The following is a 24,720-nucleotide window of genomic DNA, read 5'->3' on the forward strand; positions in this document are numbered from 1 at the left end:
CTTCCTTGGGGGCCATCTAAATCCATTTTGATCTCAACCAATATATATATAAAATATAAAAATTTACTAGCTATAAAACAAACTAAACTCTTCCAGTACTTGTCTAAGGAGTCCATTTCCCAGGGTATATATGATCTGTTTGGATTGTTTATTGAAAATAACTCTGCAGTTTATGGATAAATGAGCCAACTGGAGAATGGAAGTCAGTTACCTAGGCACTTTGGCTACATGGGTAGTAAGGTCTAAAACTGAGAGACTCCTGAACCGAGTGGATCTCCTGATCTAACTTTCACTACTCACAGATTCCTCCTTTTCCCCAGCACAAACATTCTGATATGGAAAGGGGATTAGGAAGCCAAAGCTCATGGATTTGGGCATCCTGGATAGCAATGTGGATTTGCCAAGGCTCTTTTCACGTATTCTTTGCTGCTGCTGCTGCTGCTGCTAAGTCGCTTCAGTCGTGTCTGACTCTGTGCGACCCCATAGATGGCAGCCCACCATGCTCCCCTGTCCCTGGGATTCTCCAGACAAGAACACTGGAGTGGGTTGCCATTTCCTTCTCCAATGCGTGAAAATGAAAAGTGAAAGTGAGGTCGCTCAGTCGTGTCCAACTGAGCGACCCCATGGACTGCAGCCTACCAGGCTCCTCCATCCATGGGATTTTCTAGGCAAGAGTACTGGAGTGGCTTGCCATTGCCTTCTCTGATTCTTTGCTAATTAATGGCAAATTATAGTTCTGGGTAAGATTTCTGCTTGCATGAATCTGACTGACCATAGAGCCCTGAATGTAGCCCTAAGTAGTGTGTCATTCTGGGCTTTTCCCATCCCCTTTCTGCAGATTGAGCCCCATCTGGTTTCTAATCAAAGCAATACCAACCAATTCAGTTCAACAGACACAAATCAAGTGTCTGGGCACATGTCAGACACTGACTCTGCACTGAAAACACAGGGCAAATCAATTCTATTTCTGGCCTTCCTTCAGTTCTAGTCCACTGAGTCAGGAGATTCAGGCCCTTGAAAGCTAGAGAATGAAATCTGTCTTGCTGACATGAGTCTGGTATGAGGTGTGCCTCAGACAAATGTGTGTAGCCCACTCACTTGGTAAACTGCAGTTTTCGGTTGAAATTCAATCCTACCACCACCAATGTTTTCACCATTCATGTAACTGAGATTCTGGCATCATTTATGTCTCTGGACTCTCATCCTTAATGAAAGAGGAATATTATCCTCTGGAGATCTTTCACAGGCCTTTCAGAAGTTGTCAGTAGCCCCAGAACACCCCTGGGGACATCTTACAGTGAGTTCCTATACCAACCACATGCTGTGTCTTGCCTGCAGGCATGATCTGGCTGTAGGGTCTGCTCTGCCTGCCCCCGGGGCAGCCCCAAAGTGTAGCATTACAAGACAGACCTCAACCAATGAGGGATGAGAGTTGCTGGATAAATGCCCCAGCTTCCTTCCAGCTTGGTCAGACCATTGATTCTAAAGGACATTCCGCCTGTTCTCTCAGAGCACCCCATCCCACCAGAGTAGCAGTTCAATTGACCACAGGCTTTCCATTTTATTGAATTTCTTCCTTCCCTTCATTTTCTCAGTCTCTTACCATACTTCTTGGGATCATCTCCCAAATAAACTATGTGCACACGCAGCCTCATCTCAGGAAGAGATGTCTTGGAAGAATCTGAATTAAGACAATAGGAAAATTTTTTTTGTAATTTCCCTAGCTGTGATCATCATCTTTCTCCAGGGTTATACTCCATTCCAGGCCCCTTAGGCAACACCCAAAGATCTGCTAGAAGTGAGGACAAAGAGACCAGTTACAATGTCCTGTGTTCCTCTCAATAGATTAGTTAAGTGAGGTGTTTATATCAGACTTTTATCTCACAGATTCTGTAGGTACTACACATCAGACGAATGATTAACAGATGTCAAGACCATTTCTAAAGCTAGATGAATTAGCCCCAATACCCCTCTGCAAGTTCCCCACAACTCACTACACAAAAAGGAGACCCATATTATTAGCATTTTTAGCAGTGCATTGTTTATATGGGTCAATTCTTTGTCTCTTTTACATAATAATTTTGAGGGTGCAGACCATTTTGTATTTAGTGCCTGACAAAAAGAGGCATTCAAAAAAAGTTTCAGTATAAATGAATAAATAGCCAATATCTCACTAGATACAGCCAAACAGACAGATCATTTGGTTTTTCAAACTCAGCCTATTAAAAACTGAATTCAACATTTCTCACCCAACTTTCTGCTCTCTGTTTTTACTTCATATCTCACAGATTATCACTGTTTTTATCTTATTGATATGTGTTGAAACAATTTCTATAATGTGGAAATGATTCCTTAATGATTTGGTAGAACTTGTATACAAACACTATGAATCTGGTGGCTGTTTTAGGAGTAGAACTTTGACAAATTCTTCAGTTCTTTTCTACGGCATTACACTAGAATTAAGATATTTTTATATTTTTATCTGTGATATTACTAACTTATGTTTTCAATTAATTGAGCCAATAATATATTTTGTCAATTTTGATCATAAAGTAGCTACTGATTATCAATCCTTTTATAATTTCATTTATTGAAGCATAAATTTCCCTTTTTATTCTTTGTTCATATTTATTTTTGTGTGCTTTAGCCTAAATTTTTTAATTAATATATATTCAAAGAGAAAGTAATAAGCCTACTTATAGTTTTGATTGAAACACATTAATTTTTATGTTACACTTTCATTTTTTATTGTTAGTAGTGTACTAGATTCTCTTCCTGATTGACACATTATTTAGAAAATACTCGTATTTCTATGTGGGTGCCCAATTTTAAGACATAATTTTTCTTTTACTTCTCTTAAAATGTGATAGATTATCTCAGCATCTCTGTGTCCACACCTTTCATTATTTTCCATAAGAAAAGTTACGTAGACTTTAAAAATACATTTTCTACTCAGTAACACAAAATTTTCTGCTTTTTCACACTGCTGAATAGCAATTTCTAGTTTGAGTTTTTTAAGTTTGTTCTATTCTGATGTAACATGGAAACCAACTGGGTTTCCAGGATTAGACAGGAAGGTCTGAGGTCCAGGATTAGACAGGAGGAGTAATGTCACAGTGAGGTGGATTTCTGGGTATAGCATCAAGTGACAATACAGTGGCTAAAAAAATGTCAAGGTCAAAGAGGAAAGGGAAATGTGAGCAGGATGGAACTCTGATGACCATCTGTCCATATAGGAGCAAAGTATTTTATTTTGTTTTTTAGACACTATTTATTTTGTAATCTTCACTGTTTATATAACTTCAAAAACACTTCATATTGAAGAAAAATGTGTTTTTTTTACTATTCACTGTGTAAGGATTCTGGATTCTGCTGTTTCCCTGTAAGTTCTAACAAAGTTATGTGGAATATTTGTGAGTTTTTTTTTTTTTCTATACCATCAAAATGCACTGCCAGAAAAGGTTATACAGGCAAAACACACTTTCTTGGAGGGAGGAGACAAATTGTTTAAAATTTTTCATTATAACTTGTGAGCAACAAACATTTTTATATAGCTTTTTTTCTTTTAATAAAAAATACCTCTTTTGAAAAAAATATGATATGGCATGAGAGCTGTTATACATGAATTCGACATTAGGGTTTGGGTTGCTTAATTTATCTTTTATCGTGGTGATCAACTTGTTTGCAAAATTTACCTTCTCTAATACCAAAATAACAACTCCTAGTTGTATATTCTGCATTAATAGAATAGGCCTCACATGATCTAATTATTTATAAATGCATATTAGTTTTATATGTCTTGTTTTGATTCAATGTCTAATATAGCTGTTGACCTTTCTTGTTCACATTTAATGTTATGATTGATTTTTATATTATTCTCTATCACTCTGGGTTCATTTTTTATATTTTTATTGACTTGCTCTTTGAATTAATCTGTTTCTGTAGATGACTTCACAATGCTTAGCCTCAGTCAGAAGATAATTTCATTTAGTTTTCCATATCCTCATATCCACTAACATTTGTCTGAGGCTTAACATTTCATAAAATACTTTTATGGGGCATTACTGTATGCATGTTAATTATTTCCAATATTCCCTATGGAAAAATCAATTGCCATTCCCAATACTTGTCCTGTCTTAAGTTTGCATCTGAGTAAGTAGGAAACATCACTAATGTGGGTGGGTCTTATCAAATCAACTGAAAATGTGAATAGAATAAAAAGGCTGAGTAAGACGAAACTTGGGGCTTCCCTAGTAACTCAGCTGGTAAAGAATCTGCCTGCAATGCAGTGGACCCCAGTTCAATTCCTGAGTCAGGAAGATCCGCTGGAGAAGGGAGAGGCTACCCACTCCAGTATTCTTGGGTTTCTCTGATGGCTCAACTGGTAAAGAATCTGCCTGCAATGTGGGAGAACTGGGTTTGATCCCTGGGTTGGGAAGATGCCTTGGACAAGTGAAGACTGAATTTCCCCCTCAGTCAGTCTCTCCCATCAGGAATCTTCCATAAGCCTCTCATCATTATCCATCAGAGGGCAGACAGAATGAAAACCACAATCACAGAAAACTAATCAAACTTATCACATGGACCACAGCTTCATGTAACTCAAAGAAACTATGACCCATGCCCTTTAGGGCCACCCAAGATGGACAGGTCATAGCGGAGAATTCTGATGAAATGTGGTCCACTGGAGAAGGGAATGACAAACCACTTCAGTATTCTTTCCTTGAGAACCCCATGAACAGTATGAAAAGGCAAAAAGATATGACACTGAAAGATGAACTCCCCAGGTTGGTAGGTGCCCAATATGCTACTGGAGAAAGCAGAGAAATAACTCCAGAAAGAATGAAGAGATGGAGCCAAAGTGAAAACAAAACCCAGTTGTGATTGTGACTGGTGATAGATGCAAAGTCCGATGCTGTAAGAACAATATTGCATAGAAACCTGGAACATTAGGTCCACAATTCAAGGTAAATTAGAGGTGGTAAAACAGAAGATGGCAAGAGTGAACATCAACATTTTAGGAATCAGTGAACTACAACGGACTAGAATGGGTGAATTTAATTCAGATGACCATTATATCTACTACTGTGGGCAAGAATCCCTTAGAAGAAATGGACTAGCCCTAATAGTCAACAAAAGAGTCCAAAAATGAAGTACTTGGGTGCAATCTCAAAAATGACAGTATGATCTCTGTTTGTTTCCAAGGCAAACCATTCAAATATCACAGTAATCCAAGTCAATGCCCCAACCAGTAATGCTGAAGAAGCCGAAGTTGAACGGTTCTATGAAGACCTACAAAACCTTCTAAAATTAACACCAAAAAAAGATATCCTTTTCATCATAAGGGACTACAACGCAAAAGTAGGAACTCAGAGATACCTCGAGTAACAGGCAAATTTGGCCTTGGAGTGCAGAATGAAGCAAGGCAAAGGTTAACCGAGTTCTGCCAAGAGAACACACTGGTTATAGCAGACACTGTCTTCCAACAATACAAGAGACAACTCTACACATGGACATCACCAGATGGTCAATACCAAAATCAGATTGATTATATTCTCTGCAGTCAAAGATGGAGCTCTATCAGTTCAGTTCAGTTGCTCAGTCGTGTCCGACTCTCCACGACCCCATGAATCACAGCAGGCCAGGCCTCCCTATCCATCACCAACTCCCAGAGTTCACTCAAATTCATGTCCACAGAGTTGGTGATGCCATCCAGCCATCTCATTCTTGGTCGTCCCCTTCTCCTCCTGCCCCCAACCTTTCCCAGCATCAGAGTCTTTTCCAGTGAGTCAACTCGTCACATGAGGTGGCCAAAGTATTGCAGTTTCAGCTTTAGCATCAGTCCCTCCAATGAACACCCAGGATCGATCTCCCTTAGAATGGACTGGTTGGATCTCCTTGCGGTTCAAGGGACTCTCAAGAGTCTGCTCCAACACCACAGTTCAAAAGCATCAATTCTTCGGCGATCAGCTTTCTTCACAGTCCAACTCTCACATCCATACATGACCACGGGAAAAACCATAGCCTTGACTAGATGGACCTTTGTTGGCAAAGGAATGTCTCTGCTTTTTAATATACTATCAAGGTTGGTCATAACTTTCCTTCCCAGGAGTAAGCGTCTATTAATTTCATGGCTGCAATCAGCATCTGCAGTGATTTTGGAGCCCAAAAAAATAAAGTCTGACACTGTTTCCACTGTTTTTCCATCTATTTCCCATGAAGTGATGGGACCAGATGCCATGATCTTTGTTTTCTGAATGTTGAGCTTCAAGCCAACTTATTCACTCTCCTCTTTCACTTTCATCAAGAGGCTTTTGAGTTCCTCTTCACTTTCTGCCATAAGGGTGGTGTCATCTGCATATCTGAGGTTATTGATATTTCTCCCAGCAATCTTGATTCCAGCTTGTGCTTCTTCCAGCCCAGCGTTCCTCATGATGTACTCTGCATAGAAGTTAAATAAGCAAGGTGACAATATACAGCCTTGACGTACTCCTTTTCCTATTTGGAACCAGTCGGTTGTCCCATGTCCAGTTCTAAGTGTTGCTTCCTGACCTGCATACAGGTTTCTCAAGAGGCAGGTCAGGTGGTCTGGGATTCCCATCTCTTTCAGAATGTTCCACAGTTTATTGTGATCCACACAGTCAAAGGCTTTGGCATAGTCAATGAAGCAGAAATAGATGTTTTTCTGGAACTCTCTTGCTTTCTCCATGATCCAGCGGATGTTGGCAATTTCATCTCTGGTGCCTCTGCCTTTTCTAAAACCTGCTTGAACATCTGGGATAAATAGCAAAAACAAGAGCAGGAGCTGACTGTGGCTCAGATCATGAACTCCTTGTTTCAAAACTCAGACTTAAATTTCAGAAAGTAGGGAAACCCACTAGACCATTCAGGTATGATCTAAAACAAATCCCTTATGATTATACAGTGGAAGTGAGAAATAGATTTAAGGGACTAGATCTGATAGACAGAGTGCCTGATGAACTATGGACAGAGGTTCTTGACATTGTACAGGAGGCAGTGATCAAGACTATCCCCAAGAAAAAAACTGCAAAAAGGCAAAATGATTGCCTGAGGAGGCCTTACAAATAGCTGAGAAAAGAAGAGAAGCTAAAGGCAAAGGAGAAAAGGAAAGATATATCCACCTAAATGCAGAGTACAAAATAATATCAAGAGGAGAAAAGAAAGCCTTCCTCAGTGACCAGTGCAAAGAAATAGAGGAAAACAACAGAATGGGAAAGACTAGAGATCTCTTTAAGAAAACTAGAGATTCCAAGGGAACATTTCATGCAAAGATGGGCTTGATAAAGGACAGAAATGGTATGGACCTAACAGAAGCAGAAGATATTAAGAAGATGTGGCAAGAATACACAGAAGAACTGTACAAAAGACAACTTAATGACCCAGATAACCATGTTGTTGTGATCACTCACCTAGAGCCAGACATCCTGGAATGTGAAGTCAAGTGAGCATTAGGAAGCATCACTACAAACAAAGCTAGTGGAGGTGATGGAATCCCAGTTGAGCTCTTTCAAATCTTAAAAGATGATGCTGTGAAAGTGCTGAACTCAATATCCCAGCAATTTTGGAAAACTCAGCAGTGGCCACAGGACTGGGAAAGGTCAGTTTTCATTCCAATCCCAAAGAAAGACAATGCCAAAGAATATTCAAACTACCACATGATTGCACTCATATCACACATTAGCAAAGTAATGCTCAAAATTCTCCAAGCCAAGCTTCAACAGTACGTGACCCATGAACTTCCAGAAGTTCAAGCTTGATTTAGAAAAAGCAGAGGAACCAGAGATCAAATTACCAACATCTTTGGATCACAGAAAAAGAGAGTTCCAGAAAAACATCTACTTCTGCGCTATTGACTACACCAAATCCTTTGACTGTGTGGATCACAACAAACTGGAAAATTCTGAAAGAGATGGGAATACCAGACCACCTGACCTGCCTCCTGAGAAATCTGTATGCATGTCAAGAAGCAACAGTTAGAACCGGATTTGGAACAACAGACTGGTTCCAAACTGGGAAAGGAGTACGTCAAGGCTGTATATTGTCACCCTGCTTATTTAACTTGTATGCAGAGTGCATCATGCAAAATGCCGGGCTGGTTGAAGCACAAGCTGGAATCAAGATTTCTGGGAGAAATATCAATAACCTCAAATATGTAGGTGACACCACCCTTATGGCGGGAAGCAAAGGAGAACTAAAGAGTCTCTTGATGAAAGTGAAAGAGGAGAGCTGAAAAACCTGGCATAAAACTCAATAATCAAAACACAAAATCATGGCATCCAATCCTGTCACTTCGTGGCAAATAGATGGAGAAAAAATGGAAACAGTGAGAAACTTTATTTTCTTGGGCTCCAAAATCACTTCAGATGGTGACTGCAGCCATGAAACTAAAAGATGCATGCCCCTTGAAAAAAAAGCTAGTGACCAACCTAGACAGCATATTAAAAGGCAGACACATTACTTTGCTATCAAAGGTCTGTCTAGTGTAAGCTATGGTTTCTCCAGTAGTCATGTATGGTTGTGAGAGTTGGACCATAAAGAAAGCTGAGTGCCAATGAATTGATGCTTTTGAACTGTGGTGCTGGAGAAGACTCTTGAGAGTCCCTTGGACTGCAAGGAGACCAAACCAACCCATCCTAAAGGAAATCAGTCCTGAATATTCATTGGAAGGACTGATGCTGAAGCTGAAACTCCAATACTTTGGCCACCTGATGCGAAGAGTGGATTCACTGGAAAAGACTCTGATGCTGGGAGGGATTGGGGGCAGGAGGAGAAGGGGACGACAGAGAATGAGATTGCTGGATGGCATCACCGACTCGATGGACATGAGTTTGAGTGAACTCTGGGAGTTGGTGATGGACAGGGAGGACTGGCGTGCTGTGATTCATGGAGTCGCAAAGAGTCGGACATGACTGAGTGACTGAACTGAACTGAAAGACTTCTCAGTTGTTGTGTCCTTAATTCTAAAATTTCCACTTTCTTCATCCTCTCCTTACAGGTCTTAACTTTGTTTCAAAATGAACCCTCTCAAGGCCCTCTCTATCCTTTATGCTGTATAAGTAGCAAATTGCATAGCACTCAACTAAGCACAATATAATAGAAGGATATCTCCCAGTATTGTGGTCAGTTTCTTACTTGTTATGACTGAGATATTATTTCTGGATTCCCTTACATCTAGAGGATAGTGCCCTGCTTTCTCTCTCTGTGTCTGGGCCTATTTTTTTCCTTCCCTAGTTGTCCTTCCTCCAACTTGTCTGTTGTATCTGTTTTTTGTTTTTTTTACAATATTTTTCTTTATTTATTTTACTTTACAATATTGTATTGGTTTTGCCATACATTGACATGAATCTGCCCTGGGTGTACACGCGTTCCCCATCTTGAACCCCCCTCTCACCTCCCTCCCCACTTTGTCATTTTTTACAAACTTTTATTGGAGTATAGATGCTTCATAATGCTGTGCTAATTTCTACTGTACAGCAAAGGGAATCAGCTATATGTATGCACATATTCCCATCTTTGAATTTCTTCTCCATTTAGGTCACCACAGAGCACTGAGTAGGGTTCCCTGTGCTATACAGGTTCTCATTAGTTATCTGCTTTATACATAGTATCAATAGTGTATATGTACCAATCCCAAACTACTAGTAATTCTACAAACTACTAATTCATGCTACTCCCACACTTTCTTTCTTGGTACCAGCTTCACTTTAAATTCTGATATTTATGTCTATACATGCAAGCTCATCCATTACAGTCATCCACTGAACATGTAAATAATCCAATGGAGTAAAACTGGTTAGATGTCATTGGAAGAGAACTGACCAATATGTAGATTTACCTATAGACTTTGCAAAGATTTGGGAGGGTCTTCCCTCTATCATCCCTTTCAGCTTTTTTTCTGTTGCCCTTTTAAGAAACATTCTTGACTCCATCACATGTCACATATGAAGATATCAAACCACTTATTCCCAAACTTACAGTTAAAGGATATCACTTAACAATTCTTCTAGGGAATAACAGTGCATTAATATGTCCCACAGGAGGTGGTGACCAAAATCATCCCCAAGAAAATGCAAGAAGGCAAAGTGGTTGTCTGAAGAGGCCTTACACATAGCTGAGGAAAGAAGAGAAGTGAAAGGCAAGAGAGAAAGGAAAAGATATACCCAACTGAATGCAGAGTTTGAAAGAATAGCAAGGAGAGATAAAAAGTCTTAAGTGAACAATGTGAAGAAACAGAGGAAAATAATAGAATGGGAAAGACTAGAGGTCTCTTCAAGAAAATTGGAGATAGTAATCGAATATTTCATGCAAACATGGGCACAATAAAGGACAGAAATGGTATGAACCTAACAGAAGCAGAAGATATTAAGAAGAGGTGGCAAGAATACACAGAAGATTGTACACAAAACGTCTTAATGACCCAGATAACCATGATGGTGTGATCATTTACCTAGAGCTAGACATCCTGGAGAGTAAAGTCAAGTGGGCCTGAGGAAGCATCACTACAAACAAAGCTAGTGGGAATGATGGAATTCCACCTGAGGTATTTAAAATCCCCAAAGATGATGCTGTTAAACTGCTTCACTCAATATGCCAACAAATTTGGAAAACTCCGCAGTGGCCACAGGACTGGGAAAGGTCAGTTTTCATTCCAGTCCATAAGAAAGGCAATGCCAAACAATATTCAAATTACTGTACAATTGCACTCACTTCACATGCTAGCAAGATTATGTTCAAAATCCTCCAAGCTAGGCTTCAACAATACATAAACCAAAAACTTTCAGATGTACAATCTGGATTTAGAAAAACGAGAGGAACCAGAGATCAAATTGCCAGCATCTACTGGATCATAGAAAAAGCAAGGGAATTCCAAAAAAACATCTACTTCTGCTTCATTGACTACGCTAAAGTTTTTTACTGTGTGGATCACAACGAACTGTGGGGAATTCTTAAAGAGATGGGAATGCCAGACCACCTTAACTGTCTGCTGGGAAACCTGTATGCAGGACCAGAAGCAACAGTTAGAACCAGACACAGAACAAGAGATTGGCTCAAAATTGGGAAAGGAGTATGCCAAGGCTATCGTTGCCCTGATTATTTAACTTGTATACAGAGTACATTATGTGAAATGCTGGACTGAATGACTCACAAGTTGGAATCAAGACTGCCAGTAGAAATACAACAACCTGAGAAATGCAGATGATGCCACTTTAATGGCAGAAAGTAAGTAGGAACAGAAACTAAAGAGCCTCTTGATGAAGGTGAAAGAAGAGAGTGAAAAAGCTGGCCTAAAACTTAAAATTCAAAAAAACTAGGATCATGGCATCTCGTCCCATTACTTCATGGCAAATAGATGGGAAGAAACTGGAAGCAGTGACAGATTTTACTTTGGGGGGCTCCAAAATCACTGCAGATGGCGACTGCAGCCACGAAATTAAAAGATGCTTGCTCCTTGGAAGAAAAGCTATGACAAACCTAGACAGCATACTAAAAAGCAGAGACATCACTTTGCTGACAAAGTTCTGTATAATCAAAGCCATGGTTTTTCCAGTAGTCATGTATGGATGTGAAAGTTGGACCATAAAGAAGGCTGAGCACCAAATAATTGATGCTTTCAAATTGTGGGGGTGGAGAAAACTCTTGAGAGTCTCTTAGACTGCAAGGAGATCAAATGAGTCAATTCTAAAGGAAATTAACACTGAATATTCATTTTGTAGTCTAATGCTGAAGCTAAAGCTCCAGTCCTTTGGCCACCTGATGTGTACAGATGACTCACTGGAAAAGACCCTGATGCTGGGAAAGAATGAAAGCAAAAGGAGAAGGGTGTGACAAGGAAGAGATGTTTAGATAGCATCACCAACTCAATGGACATAAATTTCAGCATACTCCAGGAGATCGTGAAGGACAGTGATGGCTGGCATGCTGTGGTCCATGGGGCTGAAAAAGCGGGGCCTGACTTAGCAAATGAATAATAAAAATGCTGTACTTAACCCTGATTGGCTGACTCTTATCCTGTACTTAGTCCTGACTGTCTGACTCCTAGCCTGTACATTGTCCTGATTGTCTGACTCCTAGTCTGTATTTTGCCCTGAGTGGCTAACTTCTAGCCTGTCTTTGCTCTGAATGGCCAAATCCTACCCTCTACGTGGCTCTGTTTGGCTAATTTCTAGCCTGCACGTTGCCCTGATTGGCTGATTCCTAGCCTGTACTTTGCTGTGATTGGCTGAATCCTAGTCTGTACTTTACCCTCATTGGATGACTCCAAGCTTGTACTTTGTTCTGTCCAGCTGACTGCTAGCCTGTACTTTAATTGAATAAAGTAGAGAAAACACTAGGCTGTTCAGATATGACATAAGTCAAATCCCTTATGATTATACAGTAGAGGTGATGAATAGATTCAAGGGATTAGATCTAGCAGACAGAGTGACTAAAGACCTATGGACAGAAGTTTGTGACACTGTACAGGAGGCAGTGATCAAAACCACCCCAAAGAAAAATAACTGCAAGAAGGCAAAGTGATGGAATGAGGAGGCTTTACAAATAACTGAGGAATGAAGAAAAGTGAAAAGCAAGGGAGAACAGGAAAGATATACACACTTAAAGCAGGATTCCAGAGAATAGCAAGGAGAGATAAGAAGGCCTTCTTCAATGAACAATGCAAGTAAGTAGAGTAAAACAACATAATGGGAAAGACTAGAGATTTCTTCAAGAAAATTGGATAGCAAGGGAACATTTCATGCAAGGATGGCAATGATAAAGGACAGAAATGGTAAGGACCTACCAGAAGCAGAAGAGATTAAGAAGAGGTAACAAGAATACACAGAACTATACAAAAAATGTTTTCATAACTGGGATAACCACGATCACTCACCTAGATCCAGACACCCTGGAATGTGAATTCAAGTGGGCCTGAGGAAGCATCACTGCAAACAAAGCTAGTGGAGGTGATGGAATTCCAGCTTAGCTATTTCAAATCCTAAAAGATGATACTGCTAAAGTGCTGCACTCAATATGCCAAACAAATTCGGAAAATTCAACAGTGGCCACAGGATTGGAAAAGGTCAGTTTTAATTACAGTCCCAAAGAAGGGCAGTGCCAAAGAATGTTCAAACTACTGGACAGTTTCTCTTATTTCTCATGCTAGCAAGGTTATGCTCAAAATCCTTCAAGGAAGGCTTCAGCACTACATGAGCTGAGACCTTTCAGATGTACAAGCTGCATTTAGAAAAGGTAGAGGAACCAGAGATCAAATTGCCGACATCCACTGGATCACAGAGAAAGCAAGGAAATTTCACAAAAATACCTACTTCTGCTTCATTGACTATGCTAAAGCCTTTGACTGCTTTCACTGTGTGGATCACAACAAACTGTGGAAAATTCTTAGATGGGAATACCAGACCACCTTACCTGTCTCCTGAGAAAGCTGTATGCAGGACAAAAAGCAACAGTTAGAACTGGACATGGAACAATGGACTGGTTCAATATTGGGAAAAGAGTACATCAAGGCTGTATATTGTCACCCTGCTTATTTAACTTGTATGCAGAGTACATTATGCAAAATGCTGAGCTGGATGACTCACAAGCTAAAATCATAACTGCAGGGAGAAATATTAACCTCAAACATGCGCATGATACCTCTTTAATGGCAGAAAGCAAAGAGGAACTAAAGAGCCTCTTAATGAAGATGAAAAAAGAGAATGAAAAAGCTGACTTGAAACTCAACATTCAAAAAACAGAGATCATGTCATCTGGTCCCATCACTTCATAGGAAATAGATGGGGAAAATGTAAAACCAGTGACAGAGTTTTGGGGGCTCCAAAAATCACTGTGAATGGTAACTGCAGCCATGAAATTAAAAGACGTTTGCTCCTTGGAAGAAAAGCTTTGAAAACCCTAGACAGCATGTTAAAAAGAAGAGACATCACTTTGCCAACTAAGGTTCATATAGTCAAAGGTCTGATTTTTTCAGTAGTCAGTATGGATGTGAGAGATGGACCATAAAGAAGGCTAAGCACCTAAGAATTGATGCTTTCAAATTGTGGTACTGGAGAAGATTCTTGGGAATCCCTTGAACAGCAAGGAGATCAAGCCAGTCAATCCTAAAGGAAATCAACCCTGAATATTCATTGGAAGGACTGATGTTGAAGCTCCAATACTTTGGCCACCTGATGCGTACAGCTTACTCATTGGAAAAGACTGATTCTGCAAAATATTGAAGGCAGGAGGAGAAGGGGGTGAGAGAAGATGAGATGGTTGGATGGCATCACTGACTCAATGGATGTGAGTTTGAGCAAACTCTGGGAGACAGTGAAGGACAGGGAAGCCTGGCATGCTGAAGTTTACGCGGTCGCAAAGATTTAGACATGACTTAGGGACTAAACAACAATCTGAAGCACCTTCTTCAGGAAAACACATGCCAGTTCATAGTCATCTGCCATTTACAGTGTCACCTCCGTTTCTATGAGCTTTCCTTCAATCAACTGAAACTACTCTTTCAGCCTTTCATTTACCAAACCATCTCTCTGTCACAGAAAGAAATTAGGTTTGTGAGTGCTTACTTGTTCAGAAGCTACACTAGTTTCTGACCAACATAGTCTATATTCCAGGGTACATATAATTTGATACTACAATAAAGCATCTGCTTATTTTGGCATATAAAAATGCTAATTTATTGATTTCAGGTTTCCTCTTAATACTGGTACTGCCTATAGTCATCTATATTTGTATACTTTATGAGTTCTCCAAATTATACTAAGCCTTGAGCCCACTTATTGTAGGCAGAAAAGAAAAGTACCTCTCTAATCTGACTCCACGTTTCCTATATTGCTAAGCAGATGAGCTTGAAAGAACTGGGGAAAGGGCTGTTGTCGTTGATATCAACAGCTAGTTCTGCACTATAATTCTTAAATTTTTTTTTCTAAAACAGGCAGCTATTTCAGCCAATGTTTCCTTAATGGAAGAATTCACAACAAAAAGTGTGTGTTCATCATGCATGTTATCTTAAAGCTGCAGTCCTTTTTCAGTGGCAAAGGAATTTTGGATTTTGTTTATTCCTTCTTGATTTTAGAAAAATAATGTGTACTCGGTAAAAAAAAAAATAATCTTAAGGATTTATTATGAAGAACAACAATCCCTTACACACTAAAATCAGTCCAGCTCTTCAGAAGCAAACTATTTGTGATAGATTGAATTTTTACTTTTTCTGGTAGTTATCTTCCCAAATTTATATAAAATTTCACATCTATCCTCCTTCCAATTTGGGGTAGTATTATTTCTAGTCATCTTGGTAGTGCATATCATTCTAAGTTTAAAAATGGTTTTCTCTTTGATTTCTCCCTCCATTGTCTCCTATCTTCTAGAGTGCCAAAGAGAAATCTGATGCAAATTTGATCCTATAATGTTTGGAAGGCAAACTCCCACCCCTGCCCTCAAAGCTTTTATGATCTTTTATCAGTTGTGCCCTAACATTGCATAACATGTCCACCTCTGTCTTTTTCTACTCCTTCACTCCAGAATTCCTTGGATTCCTTCAGTAAACATTTCCTTTTTCAGCTTTAGGAAATGTACTTCTAGTATGTCTTCAATGATTTCTTCCCCTTTGTTTTCTATTATCCTTCTCAAACTCCTCTTAGTCAACGTGAGTCCTCCCAGATAAATCATTTGTGCTATTTTTTTCTCTCATGTTTTCTACAAATTTTCTATTCTCAGAGTTCTCCTTGACTTCATGTTCTAAAACTTCTATGCAAAATTACATTCTGGTAATTGTATGTTTAATTCCCAAGAGCTCACTCTTTAATTTTCTTTGCCATATTTTTCTGTTCTTGTGTGATAGTATCTTCTCATCACTTGATCACTTGTAAGATACCTATTTTTGTTGTGTTATTCTATTCCCAAAACTACCACTTACTTCTAGGGTCAATTGGTCTTTTTATATCTCCTATCTGTTGCTCTTTTTGTTACATGTCTGGTGGTCTTTGGTTAAACTTTCATAATTAAAATCAATGGCTTCTCTACATGTAGATCTTATCTTGCTAGACTTCTCCTTAGATAAACAACTCTTTGACATAGTTGGGGCTTATTAATGGGTAGACTTTATTTTACAAGGCTCCGAAATTCAACAATGAGGATACCAGCATCTACCTCAGTAATCGTACTTCCTCCCAGGAAATTTATACATTTTCCTTAAATAAAAGCCTTTCAAGTCCTTTTGGTTTGTTCATATGATTTTCTTTGGTTTGTTTTCATTTTTGCCTCATAGTGAAATGCTGGGTGACCTACTTTCTGCCTACTGTGCATTCTGAAGTGGGGGATTGGAATAGGAGGAGCCAATTACTCTGCACGTAACGTTTCATGTAATCATTTCCTGCAGCCTTGTCCCCCATTTAAAATTACCCTTCTAACTTCCATTGTCCACTGTTGCTGGCAACTTTGAGCCTGAAGCTGTCCAGCAATCACCTGAGAGAATGATACAGATCTTCTCTGTTACTATATATCCTAGCCTGCTGTTTCCCATTTTATTTTATCCATTAACAGCCATAAATCCTCTTCCTTGGATGTCATACATTTCCTTCTTCAAGAAATGAGATTCTCTTCCATATTTGGTGTGTTTTTTTTTTTAAATATTTTTATTGCCTTCTCAGGACAGAGAGAAGAAAACCACAAGGATCTGGTCTGTCTTCTTGAACCAGAAGCCAGAAAAGATTATTCTGCTGTTCCTTCAATAAATGAAATAGCATTCATCTATACAAGCGATAGTCAAAGCACGATCCCTAGAACATAGACATCACCATCACCTAGAAACATTTCAGAAATGCCAATTCTCTCATGCTAGGCCTACTGAATCAGAAACTCTGGGGGTGGAACCTAGCATTCTGTGTTTTTACAAGACCTCCAGATGATTCACTGCATGATTGCATTTGAGAATCTCTGCACTCAATACCTGTGCCTGTTCTTCCCTATGACTAAGGACACCTATTTGCAGCTCCAGTGGCCAGGGCCTCTCGGATCCAGCATGATTCCCAGCAGTTGCACCCCTCCTCCATCTTCAGTTAAAGGTCATTGATTCTCATATCAGGACTAAGACATCCCCCAAGTCCTGGGTGCAAAAATCATTACAGCAGACAAGTCCAGCTGGGATACCTTGTCTCAGCTCCCATATTAATATCCCATGCATTATGTGAACATTGGCCTTTATTCTTGCTTTGGTGACCATTCTAATATCCAAGGACCTCCAAGAGGCTGTCCTAATTTCCACCGCACTGACTCTGGCTATTTCTGGCATAAAATTCATCAAACAGGCTGGAAACCCTGCTTGACTTTCTTATTTTGGATTCTCTATTACAATGCTCAGCCCACTTGTCAGAACACCTTAGGTACTGTGTTTTCCTGCAGTACTGAAGTGTATCTTCTATTCACACTTGTCCTTGGGTCTGACAACTCAGGCCTGATGGGGATCCAATATGTAACCACAAAGGAGGAAACAACCAGTAACCCAGTAACCTTGTTTGCATTTACTCTGCCCACTAATCAAAGATGCTGACTGGTCACCCACAAAATCAATTGACAACCGACACAGGCAATTATATGTGGCATGCCATTTTCAAAGTGTCAGTTGTGAGAACATTTAGACTGGATGTAAATAGGAAAAGCACATTTGCTAGGTGACCTACAGAGCAGCCTGCTGGGGAAGACTAAATAAAGGGAATGCTGACCATTTGGTCCCAGGAAATGACACCTTGGCTTCCCTCATGGGAGTTTCTCTGATTTGCTTTGATGGAGGCCATCCTTCTCCATCTGCAGTGATCTCAGCAGGAATCCACACAGTGTAACGCAAACAGTGATGAGCAATTGACTCACGCCAGCAAGACAAAGGTAAAGAGCTTGAGAGATGAGGAAAGGAAACCTATGGGAAAATTTGCAGGCTTCTTAGAACCTAGCAAAACCATGACCCAAATGCTGATTTCACTCGACTGACCCCTCCCATCTTGGATCCCGAACAGCAGAGGTGACTTCTTGATCAAATCATATTTTGTTCCTGGTTGTATTTATAGAGCAAACAAATAAAATTAATTTCTAATTCTAGGGCATGCAATTTTCTAAATCAGTTAATAGTATAATAAACATTATGGATAAAAATCCTTGACTCATATTTTGTGTAATTTATTACTAAAGTGATAGATGAACAATTGAAAGAACGCTTTTGCAAATAAAAGTTACAAATGGAAATATGGAATTTTTTGAGAATTCACACAATCAAGCTTTGCTAAAACAATTAACATCAGTAACATAGTAAGTGGAGAAGGCAATGGCAACCCACTCCAGTACTCTTGCCTGGAAAATCCCATGGGCAGAGGAGCCTGGTAGGCTGCAGTCTATGGGGTCACACAGAGTCAGACACAACTGAAGAGACTTACCAGCAGCAGCAGCAACATAGTAAGGTGCCAGAAAAAAAATCATGAGAGAGAAGGGGATAATATACCATTTAGCATGATGAATTTTTGTCAAGGTGACAATGGCTTAGAGAAATCTGATATGCAGAATAAATATGGTAAGTGGTAATGCTTAAATAAAAATAAAAACAATAATTTATTGAATGACTTATTCTTACAAGGTATTGTGCTAGGTACTTGGGAGTTATAAAAGTGAATATATTTTTATTTTGAATGAGATCATTGAGCTCTTTCTGATGAAAAATATATGGACACATGGAAAAGAATCCATAAAGCATTGTGGTCTCTCATTGTGTTGTACACAACTCCCTTTGCCCCCATGCATAATTTCCTCAAAACTCATCAATACAAAGAGAGTCATGTGAATGTGATGAGTGTAGTGTTAAATACTTTTCATTGCACCTCACCTGACCATCCAGTTAATACTTAAATCGCTTGCATTTTTAATTGTCTGCAATAACATTAGAAAAAAATAGAAGATTGCACACTAGTAGATATCTCCTTGTTTTTTGTATTCCTAGTATTTTGTATATGGAAATTGAAGGAACTTAAATAAAACCATTTTAATTCTGGATGCTAATTTTTGTTGCTACGCTTATGAGAAAACATAGCTAATCATTGTAAATAAGGCAATGTATAGATCTTCAATCCCCCAAGGTATTGAGCATTTCACAGGATTTGTATAACAGTACAAAGGATCACTATGAACCATTGTATAAGCTGTGCACTATGCAAACCTAGAACACAGCACCTACCTAGTCTAGGATGTGAATGGGGAGCCTTTGGTCTAAGTACGAATGTAAAGCCTTTAGAATCACACATTTCTGCACTCCTGAAAGCTGTTTAACTTCCAAGAGGTAATTTAGAGTCACATGTATGTGATCTTAACAGAATGTCTGGCCACTACATTATATGCATCCATATGCCTGAAAAGACATCAAATGGCATTGTTTTCATTCTATCAAACATTACCATCATAACTTGCTGGTGTTCAAACTGCAATGCCCCATTAGAAACATTCAATATTTTAGTCTCTCACCCTCCAGCATGATGGGTTCAAAAGAGCCATGTGACTCAAATGGTATGCTTGGCTTAACTCTAGTATAATTAGAGACCCTGGAACTTTCACTATTTCATGAAAACAGACAACCATATTTATAACCATACTCTACTTCATGCCTGGAAGGAAGAAAACACAATGTGCAGTATGATGAAGAAGATGCCCTTCATAAACACCATCTCATATTCCAGGAAAACATAAATGCACACTCCAGAAATTTCCAGGAAATAGATGCAAAGTATTCCATACACATACTGAAGGCGAGTTTGGTGAAGATCATCTCTTAAATTTGTTTCCCATGACTGGTAGTACTGTTTTATCATCTCTCAGTCCCTGTCCTCTTTTGACAGTCAACTTCTGATTGACGATGAGAGGAACGTTAGCACAGATGCAAAACATAGTTCAATCCCTATCTTTTCCTTGATTCCTGAAGTGGCATTTAAAGCCAGTATTCCAATTACAAGCAGGAGTCAGAAAGCTGGAAGATTATTCCAAGTAGGCTTGAGAAGATTGATTTTACTTCCACCCTTTGGTAAAAGAGCAATCCAGTAGTTATCTATTCTTCTCAGCAAGAAACATAATCCACTATGCCAGTAAAAACCTTTGAAACATGGTTATCTTCATGGAACATGCCAGGGGAAATGACACAGGTCATAAGTCCATCCAGCAATTCCCCTGGCCAAGCCTAACTTCGGACATTTCACACAGAATAATTTTTAGCCAAGCCCTGATTTTCTTTGGTCCTGTCCCTGTGAACTGGCAAAATACATAAATAGCTAGAGGAATCAAAGTTCTTAAGGAAATATCAGCACTCTAGTCTATCTCAAAAGTTCATGGTCAGGATTAGTGGACCACAGTCTTCAGTTACATCACAAAAATGAAATGGTCTGAGAGACAACAATGTGGGCTGTGGAGAAGTACAGGAAGCTCAGCAACTAGTAGTTACCACTAAGGAAAAGCAAAGGAAGCAACTAGGACAAACCACATGGAAGCCCTGTCAAAAACAAAATGACTGGATGTCTTGGAAACAGGGGTGAACTTAAAGATGGAGTCATTTGTTACAAATACTAGGTCTTTTTACTGCTACTTATTACCTAGATGCCCTTGAGTGACCACTAAAACTCTGAGACTCGGTGTCCTCAGCTATAAAATTGGAAAGATAATTTTTATCCTGCTAGCTCCAGGATAGCGGGATTGTTGAGAGGAAAATTAGACAATAAACGTGAATGTATTTTAGGAACAACCAAGAATGAAACTAAGGCATTCATTTTTCTGGGAGACACTAGTCATAGGACAAGAAAAAAAATCCCTGAAGTGTAGTAATAATACAAAGAGAGAATTAAAAAAGAGAAAAGAAATTAAAAAGAGATAAACCAATGTTACCTAGCATTCCAAACCAAGATTCCAAACTCAGTCACAATGGAGTTGTTACAAAAACTTCAGAGAAATCATTTTCTTTCATCATGCATAAACTTTTTATGCATTAAGGTTTAAAAGAAGCTGTAATTTATGAAATAAAGGTCTATCTGTAGAGGAAACTGCCAGTTCATTCTCCTTCTCCTTCTTATAGATTGTAGCAATACAGGAAGGAAGAAAGAGAGGGAGGGATGGAGAGATTGAGGGAAGGGAAAAGGAAGGAGTAAGGAAGACCCACTCCAGTATTCTTGCCTGGAGAATTCTGTGGACGGAGGAGCCTGGTAGGCTACAGTCCACGGGGTCACAAAGAGTCGGACACGACGGAGCAACTTCACTTCAAGGAAAACTACAGTCCTCAGCCTACTATAAAGTGATAGCCAATGAGATGGAAGCAAAAGTCTGTAGGTGTAGCTTCTAAGAACCCTTTAAAGGGGACTGATTGAAGTGGGGTCACATATCTTTCCTTCTTCCTTTGTCTGGAACATGGCTATAAAGACTGAAATGGAGCTAGCCATCTTTTCCACATGGAAGCAAAGAACTAAGGTGACAAGGAGAATGCAGCCCACCTCTCCTGGAATGCAACCCCCAAGCCTCTATTTTCACTGCTATTATAATGATAACATACTTTCCAGACTTTAGTATATAATAAAGGCTTAAAATTCATGAATAAGGTCCTATTTTATAAAACTAAACTTGGGTTAAGTAAGATATCATATCATTACTTCCAAGGCTATTTCACATCAAACTCCCTGTCCCATTATGTTAATTAACATCCATAAGTGTAACTTTGTTTTTCTATTTTTTTTAATATTCCAGGCAAAGCCAGAACACATTCTTTTGGCTTCTATAGGAATTAATGTTGCCAAGACAGCTGGATAAGACTATGAAAACTCGTTGGACCTTGCAGTCAAGCTTTGTGTGTATTGAGGGAAAACAGCTGAGAACTCTGGGTCCTAATTTACATAATAAGGACAAACTTGCATTTCAAAGCCACATTTAGTTCAAGCACCCAGTCTTCATACAGTGATAACAATATCTAGCAACAGCTAGTCCAATTTCTTCTCTAAATATTTATACTAGATTTCAATGGGAAGCTACTCATTATACTGGGCTAGAATTAGTTTAAGCGCACCAGCAAACTCAGTCAGAGTCCCACTCATTTTCAGACACAAGAGCATCATTCTTAATGTGATGAGCTGGCATCTGTGTGAATAGAGTACAAACGATTCCATTTTTTTCCTCAATCCAAAAGGCTATCATTACATACATGGGGTTTCTAATTGATATTATTTAAAAATTGAATAAATCAAGTCACTTGCATAATACCTCACCATTGTGCCTTTGATTGAGGTTACTTGAATGTCACTTCCTTTTTCTTCAAACTTACAATATCATTAAAGACACAAAGAGGATCTGAATAATCTTTTTTTTAATCCCCCAAAGCATCTAAAATGCTGCCTTGTAGATACATTCAGTAAAAGTTGGTTCAGTTGAATTCAATCAATTCTTCAGGATATTTATGGGGTGACTTCTGAGAGAGAGACACAGTTTAAGGGTACAGAGAATCTGCCACTCACTACCACATGAGCCGGGGTGTATTAACCTCTCTCAGCTTTGGTTTCTCATTGATAAAAACTCAACATTTTTTGCCCAGCCTATCATTTGGTGTCATTGGGTAGGTCGAATGAGGCAAACGTCCGAAATAATTTTTGTTATTATTCTTTGTTATCTTGCAGTGCAATATATTCAAGATGCTTTTTGTTTCAAAGCTCTTTGTGGCAATATTAGCTTTTCCCTTTATTTATCCCTAGTGAATCTTTGCTTTGTTTGTGAAATCATACCATCCAACAAAGTGCTACCCTGCAGCATTGTCTCTGTGTCAATTCCACCCACGCTCAATTGTGGTCACTTGTCCAGTGATGCTTTTCCAGCAGAAGAAAAGAATTTAGAATTCCTCCTTACATAACCACCACTTCTTTCAGATATAAAGTGAGCTCAAAGACAAAACAGAGACATTACACACATTTTCTGAAGAGGCCCTTAGCCTCAGAAATTCAAGATTAGCAGCAAGAAAGGGAGAAATGTGACAGGGGTCTAGGTGGGTTTCCTAACTCTCACATATAATTGTTTCAGAAATGAATGTAAAACCACTCTGTAAACTGCATATCTAAAGCAGTTGGGCTGCTTCCATCAGCATGTCTGTGACAAGTGGAGGGTTTAGAATTCTGGCCTACCAATACCCAAATGTAAGTACAAATTCCAAGACAAAAAAGAACTTACATTTGGATTAGAAATCATTTGGAATTATCAACAACATAGAAAACATGAGAACTACACTTACACGTATTCTAAATTAAAGGCCTTACTTTGGAATTTTTGTTAATCTTATAGACCATAATATGATTGAGAAAACTGAATTCCTTAATACCACAACTGGTCTCCCTGAATCATTTGAAATATGCTCACCAGTTCAAGATCAAACTAGAGCACAGCCATAATACAACAAATATACATTCCATGACACTATGGAGACTCCCAAGAGAGTGACATACTCTGTCCTCAAATATAACCCTATGGTCCTCCAGTAACTTAATTGAACTGAAATTAGAAAAGGCAGAAAAATATTTAAGACTGTTCCTCCTCCCTCATTTTTCCATGGGGAAAAACCAAAAATTAAAAAGTGTATATCATCTTAATCATCATTTTACTTAACGTTTCTTGAGCACGAGTTAACACAAAGAATGAGATTACCAAATCAGACCAAATATGAGTCAGAGCTACTAGCTAGTAACACGCTTTACTAATCATTTCAAGGATACAAGCCCCAGGAGGCAGGCGTGAAGCTGGGACACCCAGGACAGGGTTCCCTGCCCCTTGCTTCCCACATAAGAGATGCACTCTCTGACCTGTGTTCAAAGATGAGTTCTCTCAGTCGGGTGTACAGTCACCTTGCACAGAAGGCAGTATTTTAGGTTATGAAACATCTCCATTTACAGACAGATAATTACATAGCTTATGTGACATTTCCCAGAGAGCCATGCCCCATAAATCCACAGACCCTAGGTGGTTTACCATAAGCAACCCTAAACCAGAGACACTGTGCCAAAAGCAGTCTGAAGACATGACCTCTCTTCCTCACAAATGTCATTAGTCTATTCACCAGATCATTTATTAGCATTTTTTGGGGGTCACACTGTATGGCTTTTGGGATCTTAGTTCCCTGACCAGGGATCAAACCCCGACCCTCAGCAGTGAAAGCATGGAGTCCTAAGCACTGAACCACCAGGGGATTTCCTATTAGCTTGTTTATAAGGAGATGAGGCCAGGTCTTTTGCCTTCCTGTTTTCCTATGAATGTTCCCCCAGTAACAACTGCGAAATGGATTACAGACTAGTTGCTGAACCCATTCCTTCCCACAACATTCATCATGTTCCAAGTACGATTCCAAGATTCTCTACATGTATTACTTTACACAATCCTCTCAACTGTATGAAGTAAGTACTAATATTTCGTTCTTCAAAATGAAGAAAATCATGAGATTATGCAACTTGCAAGTCCCACAGCTAAATGAGGCAGAACCAGGATTTGAGACCTAATCAGTTCAGTTCAGTCACTCAGTTGTGTCCGACTCTTTCTGACCCTGTGGACTACAGCACACCAGGCCTCCCTGTCCATCACCAGTTCCCAGAGCTTGCTTAAACACATGTCCATAGAGTCAGTGATGCCATCCAACCATCTCATCCTCTGTCGTTTCCTTTTCCTCCTGCCTTCAAACTT

Source organism: Moschus berezovskii, chromosome X (assembly GCF_049115385.1).
Source record: "Moschus berezovskii isolate FMDL1 chromosome X, NW_MosBer_1.0, whole genome shotgun sequence".
Taxonomy (NCBI): domain Eukaryota; kingdom Metazoa; phylum Chordata; class Mammalia; order Artiodactyla; family Moschidae; genus Moschus; species Moschus berezovskii.